Here is a 9,153-nt window from a genome sequence, read left to right on the forward strand (position 1 = left end):
GACGTCGACGGGGGCGGCGACGAGGGGCGGGGACGGCCGGGGTCGGCGACGAGGGGCGGGGGCGGCGACGATCGGGGCAGGGCGGCGCGACGGTGGGAGGAAACAGAGGGAAACTGAATTTTTTTCAAGTGTTGTATATATAGGATGGACCTTTAGTACCGGTTGGAGCCATCAACCGGTACTAAAGGTCTGTTTTGGCCAGGCCAAGCGGCGGGAAGCGCACCCCCTTTAGTACCGGGTGGTGGCTCCAACCGGTACTAAATGCCCCCCTTTAGTACCGGTTGGTGCCACCACCCGGTACTAAAGGGGGTGCGCTGGCGCAGTGCGGTGCGGCAAGTTTAGTCCCACCTCGCTAGTCGAAGGGCTACCGCACTGGTTTATAAGCCCCAGTGCGGTAGCTCTCTCGAGCTCCTCTCCTAAGCAGGCCTACTAGGCCTACCAATTCATTGCTGCCATGTGGGCCTACTGGGCCTTTGCGGGCCTACATCCTGGCCCAACAAAAGGTTGAGTTTCTAGTTGTATGCAGGCCGCTTTGGCCCAGTAGGCGGGCTTTTTTTATTTTCTTAATTGTTTTTGCATTTTTTTGTTTTATTTATTTTAGAGTTGTTTTTTGCTGTATTTAGAGTTTCTTTGTGAATATTTTTGCTTTAGGTTCAAAAATTTACAAACTTTGATCTGTTAGTGCCGGTAGTTTTCAAATTTGAATAGTTTAAATTTTGAATTATTTGAAATTTGTGTGAATCACTAGTTTGTGAATAACTTAACTTTGGAAAAAGATTTTTCAGTGATTCTTTTTTCTTATGTTTAATATTAGTGTGTTTTATCATTATATTCAATTCGGTGATGCTTAGGTTATTTAAAAAATGAAATGCCTTTGTAACATTTCAGTTTTCGTCGGAAACCCTGATACTTCGAAAAAGATTGTCCATTTTGTACACGAAGTGTATCCAATTTTTGCCGTAACCCTCTCTACTTTTTTGCACATGCTATTTGTATGAAATTATGATACCATGCCAACTTTCAACCTTTTCTGAGTTCATTTCAAATGCTTTTCAATTTCAGGGTCATTTAGCTAGAAAAAAATCAGTAAATGCATGAAAAAGAATTTGTTTGCACATAAAATTTCTTCGCATTTCAAATGCCAAAACACATAATTAACTACCCTAACTATTACAGACATTCCCTCCTGGGTGTGAAACACAGAAGAAAGTGATGATAGTGAAGCCGATCACATCCCAGATCTTTGGGTGTGAAACTTTTTCTTCTCGTGTGTCCCTTTGCGCCATAGCCAGGGAAAATCTTCATCATTTAACTGGATGCTCGGGTCAATATTCACTGTGAATGGAACAATTTCATCAAACTTTTCATAATCTTCTGACATGTCTGTCTTGTCATCCACTTCCACGATGTTTCTTTTTCCTGAAAGAACTATGTGGCGCTTTGGCTCGTCGTATGATCCATTCGCTTCCTTATCTTTTCTTTTATTCGGCCTGGTAGACATGTCTTTCACATAAAAAACCTGCGCCACATCATTGGCTAGGATGAATGGTTCGTCTGCATACGCAAGATTGTTGAGATCCACTGTTGTCATTCCGTACTGCGGGTCTTCCGTTACCCCGCCTCGTGTCATATTGACCCATTTGCACCGAAACAAAGGGACCTTCAAATCACCTGATCCATAGTTAAGTTCCCATATGTCCTCTATGTAACCATAATATGTTTCCTTTCCCGTGTTGGTTGTTGCATCAAAACGGACACCACTGTTTTGGTTGGTGCTCTTCTTATCTTGGCGATCGTGTAAAATGTATTCCCATTTATCTGGTACCCTTTGAAAGTCATTATATTCAAAGATGGTAACTGAGACAGCGAGTACAAGTCATTTTGAATATCGCCATCATTCAGGGAACGGTTCTGCAACCAACCGGTGAAAGTCCTTGTTTGTTCGCGTGTAATCCAGTCGTCAGACTTCTCCGGGTGTTTGGACTGTAGAAAATTCTTGTGTTCCTCCATATACGGAGCCACCAAGGCGGAATTCTGTAGAACTATGTAGTGTGCTTCAGTGAGAGAATGCCCATCCATACATATTATTTGATGCCCTCCTAGTGTGCCTTTTCCTTCCAGTCTGCCCTTATGCCGCGATTCAGGAACACCAATCAGCTTAAGGTCAGGAATAAAGTCAATACAAAACTCAATGACCTCCTAATTTTCATGGCCCTTCGAGATGCTTCCTTTTGGCCTAGCATGGTTATGAACATATTTCTTCAAGACTCCCGTGAACCTTTCAAAGGGGAACATATTGTGTAGAAATACAGGACCCAAAACGTTAATCTCTTCGCAAAGGTGAATTAGGACGTGTGTCATGATGTTGAAGAAGGATGGTGGGAACACCAACTCGAAACTGACAAGACATTGAACCAAATCATTCTGTAACCTTGGTATGATTTCTGGATCGATTACCTTTTGAGAGATTGCATTGAGGAATGCATGGCCAATTGAACGTTTTCCAGTAGAAGCCCCCTCAATGCAACCGGAAGGAGTTGCGTCATAATCACGTGGCAGTCATGAGACTTTAGGTTCTGGAACTTTTTCTCTGCCATATTTATTATTCCTTTATATTCGATGAGAAGCCAGACGGTACCTTCATGCTGAGCAGGCATTCGAAGAAGATTTCCTTCTCTTCTTTGGTAAGAGCGTAGATGGCCTGACCCTGATGTATGTCGCCTTTTCCGTGCATATGTTGCTGGTCCTCCTGTGCCTCTGGTGTATCTTTTGTCTTCCCATACACGCCCAAAAAGCCAAGCAGGGTCACGCAAAGATTCTTCGTCACGTGCATCACGTCGATTGCGGAGCGGACCTCTAGGTCTTACCAATGTGGCAGGTCCCAAAATATAGATTTCTTCTTCCACATGGGTGCGCGTTCGTAAGCGTCCTTAGGAACAGGTTGTCCGCCAGGACCCTTTCCAAAGATTACCTTCAAATTCTTGACCATATCATGTACATCAGCACCAGTACGATGGCGAGGCTTCGTCCGGTGATCCGCCTCACCTTTGAAATGCTTGCCTTTCTTTCTTATGGGATGCCTGCTCGGAAGAAATCGACGATGTCCCAGGTACACATTCTTCTTACAACTATTCAAATATATACTGTCGGTATCATCCAAACAGTGCATGCATCCGCGGTATCCCTTGTTTGTCTGTCCTGAAAGGTTACTGAGAGCAGGCCAATCATTGATGGTCACGAACAACAACGCCTTTAGGTCAAATTCTTCCCCCATGTGCTCATCCCACGCACGTACACCTGTTCCATTCCACAGTTGTAAGAGTTCTTCAACTAATGGCCTTAGGTACACATCAATGTCGTTGCCGGGTTGCTTAGGGCCTTGGATGAGCACTGGCATCATAATGAACTTCCGCTTCATGCACAACCAAGGAGGATGGTTATACAAACATAGAGTCACAGGCCACGTGCTATGGTTGCTGCTCTGCTCCCCAAAAGGATTAATGCCATTTGCGCTTAGACCAAACCATACGTTCCTTGGGTCACCTGCAAACTCCTCCCAGTACTTTCTCTCGATTTTTCTCCATTGCGAACCGTCAGCGGGTACTCTCAACTTTCCGTCTTTCTTACGGTCTTCTGCGTGCCACCGCATCGCCTTCGCATGCTCTTTGTTTTGGAACAAACGTTTCAACCGTGGTATTATAGGAGCATACCACATCACCTTGGCAGGAATCTTTTTCCTGGGGCACTCACCCTCGACATCACCAGGGTCATCGCGACTGATCTTATAACGCAATGCACCGCATACCGGGAAGGCATTCAAATCCTCGTACTCACCGCGGTAGAGGATGCAGTCATTAGGGCATGCATGTATCTTCTGCACCTCTAACCCTAGAGGGCAGACAACCTTCTTTGCTTCATACGTACTCTCGGGCAACTCGTTGTCCTTTGGAAGCATATTCTTTATCATTACCAGCAACTTTCCAAATCCCTTGTCAGATACACCATTCTCTGCCTTCCATTGCAGCAATTCAAGTGTGGTGCCCAACTTTTTTTGTCAACTTCGCAATTCGGGTACAACAATTTTTTGTGTTCCTCTAACATGCGCTGCAACTTCGTCCTCTCTAGATCACTTGCGCAATTTCTCTTTGCATTGGCAATGGCCCGACCTAGATCATCAGCGGGCTCATCTGATGCCTCTTCTTCAGCTTCTTTCTGCATTGCCGGCTCAGCTTCTTCCCCCATTGTTGTATCATCGTATTCAGGGAACCCATGGCCAGGATAGCCATCGTCGTCCGCTTCTTCTTCATTGTCTTCCATCATAACCCCTATTTCTCTGTGCTTGGTCCAAACATTATAGTGGGGCATGAAACCAGACTCAAATAGGTGGACGTGAATGGTTCTTGATGTAGAGTAAGTGTGACCATTCTTACAACCAGCACATGGACAAGGCATAAATCCATCCTCCCGCTTGTTTGCCTCAGCGGCAAGCAGAAAAGTATGCACGCCATTAATGAACTCGTGAGAGCATCTGTCATCATACATCCATTGTCGGCTCATCTTCATTACACAACACCGAATAGACCAAATTAATACAAGTTCATACATAAAGTTCATACATAAAGTTCATATACAACACTTAATTAAATGCAACATACAAATAACTCTCTAGCTAAAGAATTTAAATGCAACAACAAATGCGATGAAGATCGCAATTAAGGTAACAATTGATCCAACAGCATAATGATACCAAGCCACACTATCAATGACATATTTTCTAATCTTTCTAATCTTCAACCTCATTTTCTCCATCTTGATCTTGTGATCATCGACGACATCGGCAACATGCAACTCTAATTCCATCTTCTCCCCCTCAATTCTTTTCAATTTTTCTTTCAAATACTCGTTTTCTCTTTCAACTAAATTTAACCTCTAGACAATAGGGTCGGTTGGAATTTCCGGTTCACATACCTCCTAGATAAAAATATCTATGTCAACATGATGGGCATAATTTGTCATAAACACGAAACGCAACAACTAGTTTTAAAAGAGAATATACCACATCCGAATCATAACAAGGACGAGGGCCGACGGGGACAGATATCAAAACCATGGCACTATGTATAACAAACAACGTACGGGTAAGATAATTATACGAGTAACTATATATCCAAATCACATAAACATCAATTTGGTAATGTAAAACATTCATGAACAAGAGCCTCACCAGAAGGTGGTGCCGGTGATGGGACGGTGCGGGCGATCGACGGTGGTTACGACGGAGATTTAGAAGGCACTAAGTAAACCACACCTACATATGCAAACTAAGTGTTATTTTTGTGCTCAAATTGCATATAAATCAAATACTAGCAAATATAATTATTCCTCCCAAATTAATCACTATACAAAGCATTGCAAGAGCTAATCTAGCAATGAGAGTTCAAAGGACAAAGTTTCTAACCTTTGTGATCATTTGAATGGATGGGGGCCTTCAAATCTTGACAAATTTTGGGAAAAATTTGTGAGGAGCTCGAGGAGAGAGAGGGGAGAACAGAGGAAGTGAGGGGAAAGGGGAAGAACAGAGTGGCTCGGGGGGACAAAGGGTTTATGTACGTCGACCTTTAGTATCGGTTCGTGCCACGAACCGGTACTAAAGGTGCTGGACGGGCCCCAGACTGACAACACCCTGCCACCACCCTCTTTAGTACCAGTTCGTGGCACGAACCGGTACTATAGGTTCACCACGAACCGGTACTAATGAGAACGGCCGGCTAGCCATTGGAATCGGTACTATTGGACACATTAGTGCCGGCTCAAAACCAAACCGGCACTAATATGTCTCATATTAGGTCCTTTTTCTACTACTGTGCCAGGATAACAGAGACACCCGAAAATGCGAAGACCATCATAAGATGGAACTGCACTGAAGAGGAGCTGGTGAGGAGTGTAGTTCCAGCGTGAACTACACGGGAGAATGCTAATAAGGAGGCTGGCGGTCACGAGTGCGCCCAACCAGAAATGAGGAGGCACATAGGAGTGGAAGAGTAACGTGCAAACACAATCATTAAGATTATGAATGACTCACGCGACCATTCTGCTGTGACGTGTAGGGGCAAGTGAGTCGAAAGATGGTGCCGTGGGACACAAGAAGATTGCGGCTGGCGACATTGTCAATCTCCTTTCCGTTGTCAGTTTGGAAGGAAAGAATAGGACGACCGAACTGTGTGGTGACATATGAATAAAAGGCGGTGAGTGTGACAAGAGCGTCAGACTTGCGATGGAGAGGGAATGTCCACACTTAATGAGAAAAATCATCCAATATCACCAAATATTATATGTAACCCGTGTTGCTCGCACTCGGGGACGTCCAAACATCACTACACAATAACTGAAATGGAAAACTGGAAATGTTTGTGGACTCGCTAAAGGGAAGACGGATGTGCTTTACAAGACGGCAAGCCTCACAAGTGTGGTCGTCAACCTTATTACATGAGAAAGAAAAACTCTGAAGAATCTGACGCATAACGGTGGAGTTGGAATGACCGAGGCGGGTGTGCCAAAGATCGACAGTAGAGGCGAGGGCGGCGGGACGACGGGTGCTGATGGTGCCGGAGGGTTGCACCGGGTAAAGCTAGTCCGTGCTGTCACATCGGTGGATTACCATCCGTGTACGGGCGCCCTTCAAAGAAAAGCCGATATCGTCAAATTCAAAAGTGATAGGGTTCTCACGAGCAAGGTGACAAACAGAAACAAGATTGGTAACTAAGTCATGAGACACAAGAACATTAGACATGCTAACGGGAGTAGAAGTAGAAGGAAAAGACATATGACCGACATGTGTAATGGGTAGAGAGGAACCAGTACCAACGGTGATGCGACTGGAAGTATGAACAGGAGTGGCGGACGTGAGGTTACCGGGATGAGCTGTCATGTGAGCGGTGGCCTCCGAGTCCATGTACCAGTCACCGCCGCCACCGTAGGAACTCGGTGACGCGGCAGAGTGCAGCACAGCAAGAAGGGCCGGGTCCCACGGCGACAACACCTGAGGAGGGTAAAACTCGCTATAGTCCAGCATGGTTGCGGCACCTGTAAGCCGGCACGGTGGAGGCGCCATAGGTAGGAGCGGGAGGTGGCGCGGCACCGTAGCCGCTGTAGGGGGCAACGTTCTACGCGGCGAAGAGGGCCTGGTGGCTCGTCGGACGAGGCCCAAGGATGCCCAGAGCGGGAGCCCGAGGGACCGACATCGAGTACGCGTGGACGACACCGGTCCACGGGTTGGTGCCGTAGGTTCATGGAGGGGTGGCCTGCTGCTGCTGCTGGCGAATGGCCCCCCGGTGCCTGTTGCTGCTTGCGGCTGCCCCCGCGGCGGTTGCCATGGCGCCCACCACCCGGCTGCGACTGCTGGGGGCAGCGGGAGGGGCAGGAGGCGCAGGCGGTAGGGGTGAATACCCCGGAGGCGTGGGGGGTGGCGGCTGATGGCGCGGCGCGGGTGGGGAGGCCGATGGTGGGGCACCGCGGGAGTTGCCGGTGGCGATGGCGGGATGCTGCACAAGCTTCTTGACCACCTTCATCCGACGCTCCTCCAACCGCAAGTACGCCGCAAACTTGGGGAAGGAGCGCTCCGGCATCAAGGTGAGGGTGGAGGTGGCATTGCCGAAGTCCTCATTGAGGCTGGCAGTGACCGTGCTGAGGAGGAGGTCGTTATCAACCTTGGCGTCGATGTTGCGGAGCTCATCCGCCAACGTCTTCAGGCGGTGGGAGTAGTCATCAATGGACTATTCATCCTGGTGATAGTCAAAAAGTTCATGCTACAAAAAAACGCGGCACTGAAGCTTGTTGTCGGTGAAGAGGCCGTTCAGCTTAAGTCACATGGCGCGGGAGTCATCGCCAGCGCTCACGACCGTGTGAAACAGGTCCTTGGAGATGGTGGTGAAGAACGACCGGATGATCGTGGCATCGATCGCGGTCCAGTCGGGGTCGTCCACCATGGCACTCGAGTCAACGATGCCGTCAACATGATCCACGAGGTTATTCTCGTGGAAGAGCCACGAGAAGTATGTCTTCCACACAAAGTACGTGGAGTTCACGGCATCAAGTACGACAGGGCCGCGTGCGTGGACGTTGATGTCGCGGATTTCAGCAGGATCCACGACGAAGGGGTTGGAGATGGATGAGGCGTTGGACAACATGGTGACTAGGGTTGGGAGAAGGGGGCAGCGCAGCGAAGGAAGGGCGGCGCAGCGGTGGGAGTGGCATGGCACAGTGGGAGGGCGACATGGCGGGGAGGGGAGGACGTGCGCGGAGGGAAGGCGCGCGTGGGGAGGTGGTAGCGGCGGGGGCGACGATAGATCGTGACGACGGCGGCTAGGGTAGGCGGAAGCGAGAGGATAGACTTGCGATAGATACCATGTAGAAGGGATTTGGTGCATCGATATCTCATTGATCGTGCACTAGGAACATATATATATGTACAAGGGGTGCAACCGGTATCTTGTCTCCTAAGATACACGTACATACAGAGGGAGAAAAACACTACAGGTACTGCATACGAAACCCAAACCCATGTTCAACATATTGGCTCTCACTGGGCATGTGTTTCCATATACTCCTAACTCCCATTCTCGACAACTTGCCTTGGTCAAGCGCACCCTAGTTATTATCGCTCACCATTTCTCCAAGTCATGACTTCACTTCTTGAGGGTGTCATACATCATCCCCCACAAATCTTTTTTTGGTCTCGTCTCGCTCCCCCGACGCGCTCCCCGTGTGCGTCACAGGAGACCAGATCCACCGCCGGCCATCTAGATCTCCTTGTCCCAGCCCCCTCCTCACTGCCGCTGGATGGCGTCCGCCAGGCGAAGCCCGTGCGCGGCGTTGGCGGTGGCGGGGCTTCTTCTCTCATTCCCCTACATGAGATCTTAGCGGCGTGGGGTGGCTACTCTATGTAGGAGACGCGGGATCGGCGGGGCTCCTGGTGGCGGGCGCGCGTGGATCCGGTGGCTGCGAGGCCGGGAGACGACGGTGCGGCCCAACTACAGTGTTGTAGCTTGATACGTCTCCAACGTATCTATAATTTTTGATTGCTCCAAGCTACTTTATCTATTGTTTTGGACTATAATGAGCTTTATTTTCCACTTCTATATTATTTTTGGGACT

This window comes from Triticum dicoccoides, chromosome 3B, assembly GCF_002162155.2.
Source record: "Triticum dicoccoides isolate Atlit2015 ecotype Zavitan chromosome 3B, WEW_v2.0, whole genome shotgun sequence".
NCBI classification, from domain to species: domain Eukaryota; kingdom Viridiplantae; phylum Streptophyta; class Magnoliopsida; order Poales; family Poaceae; genus Triticum; species Triticum dicoccoides.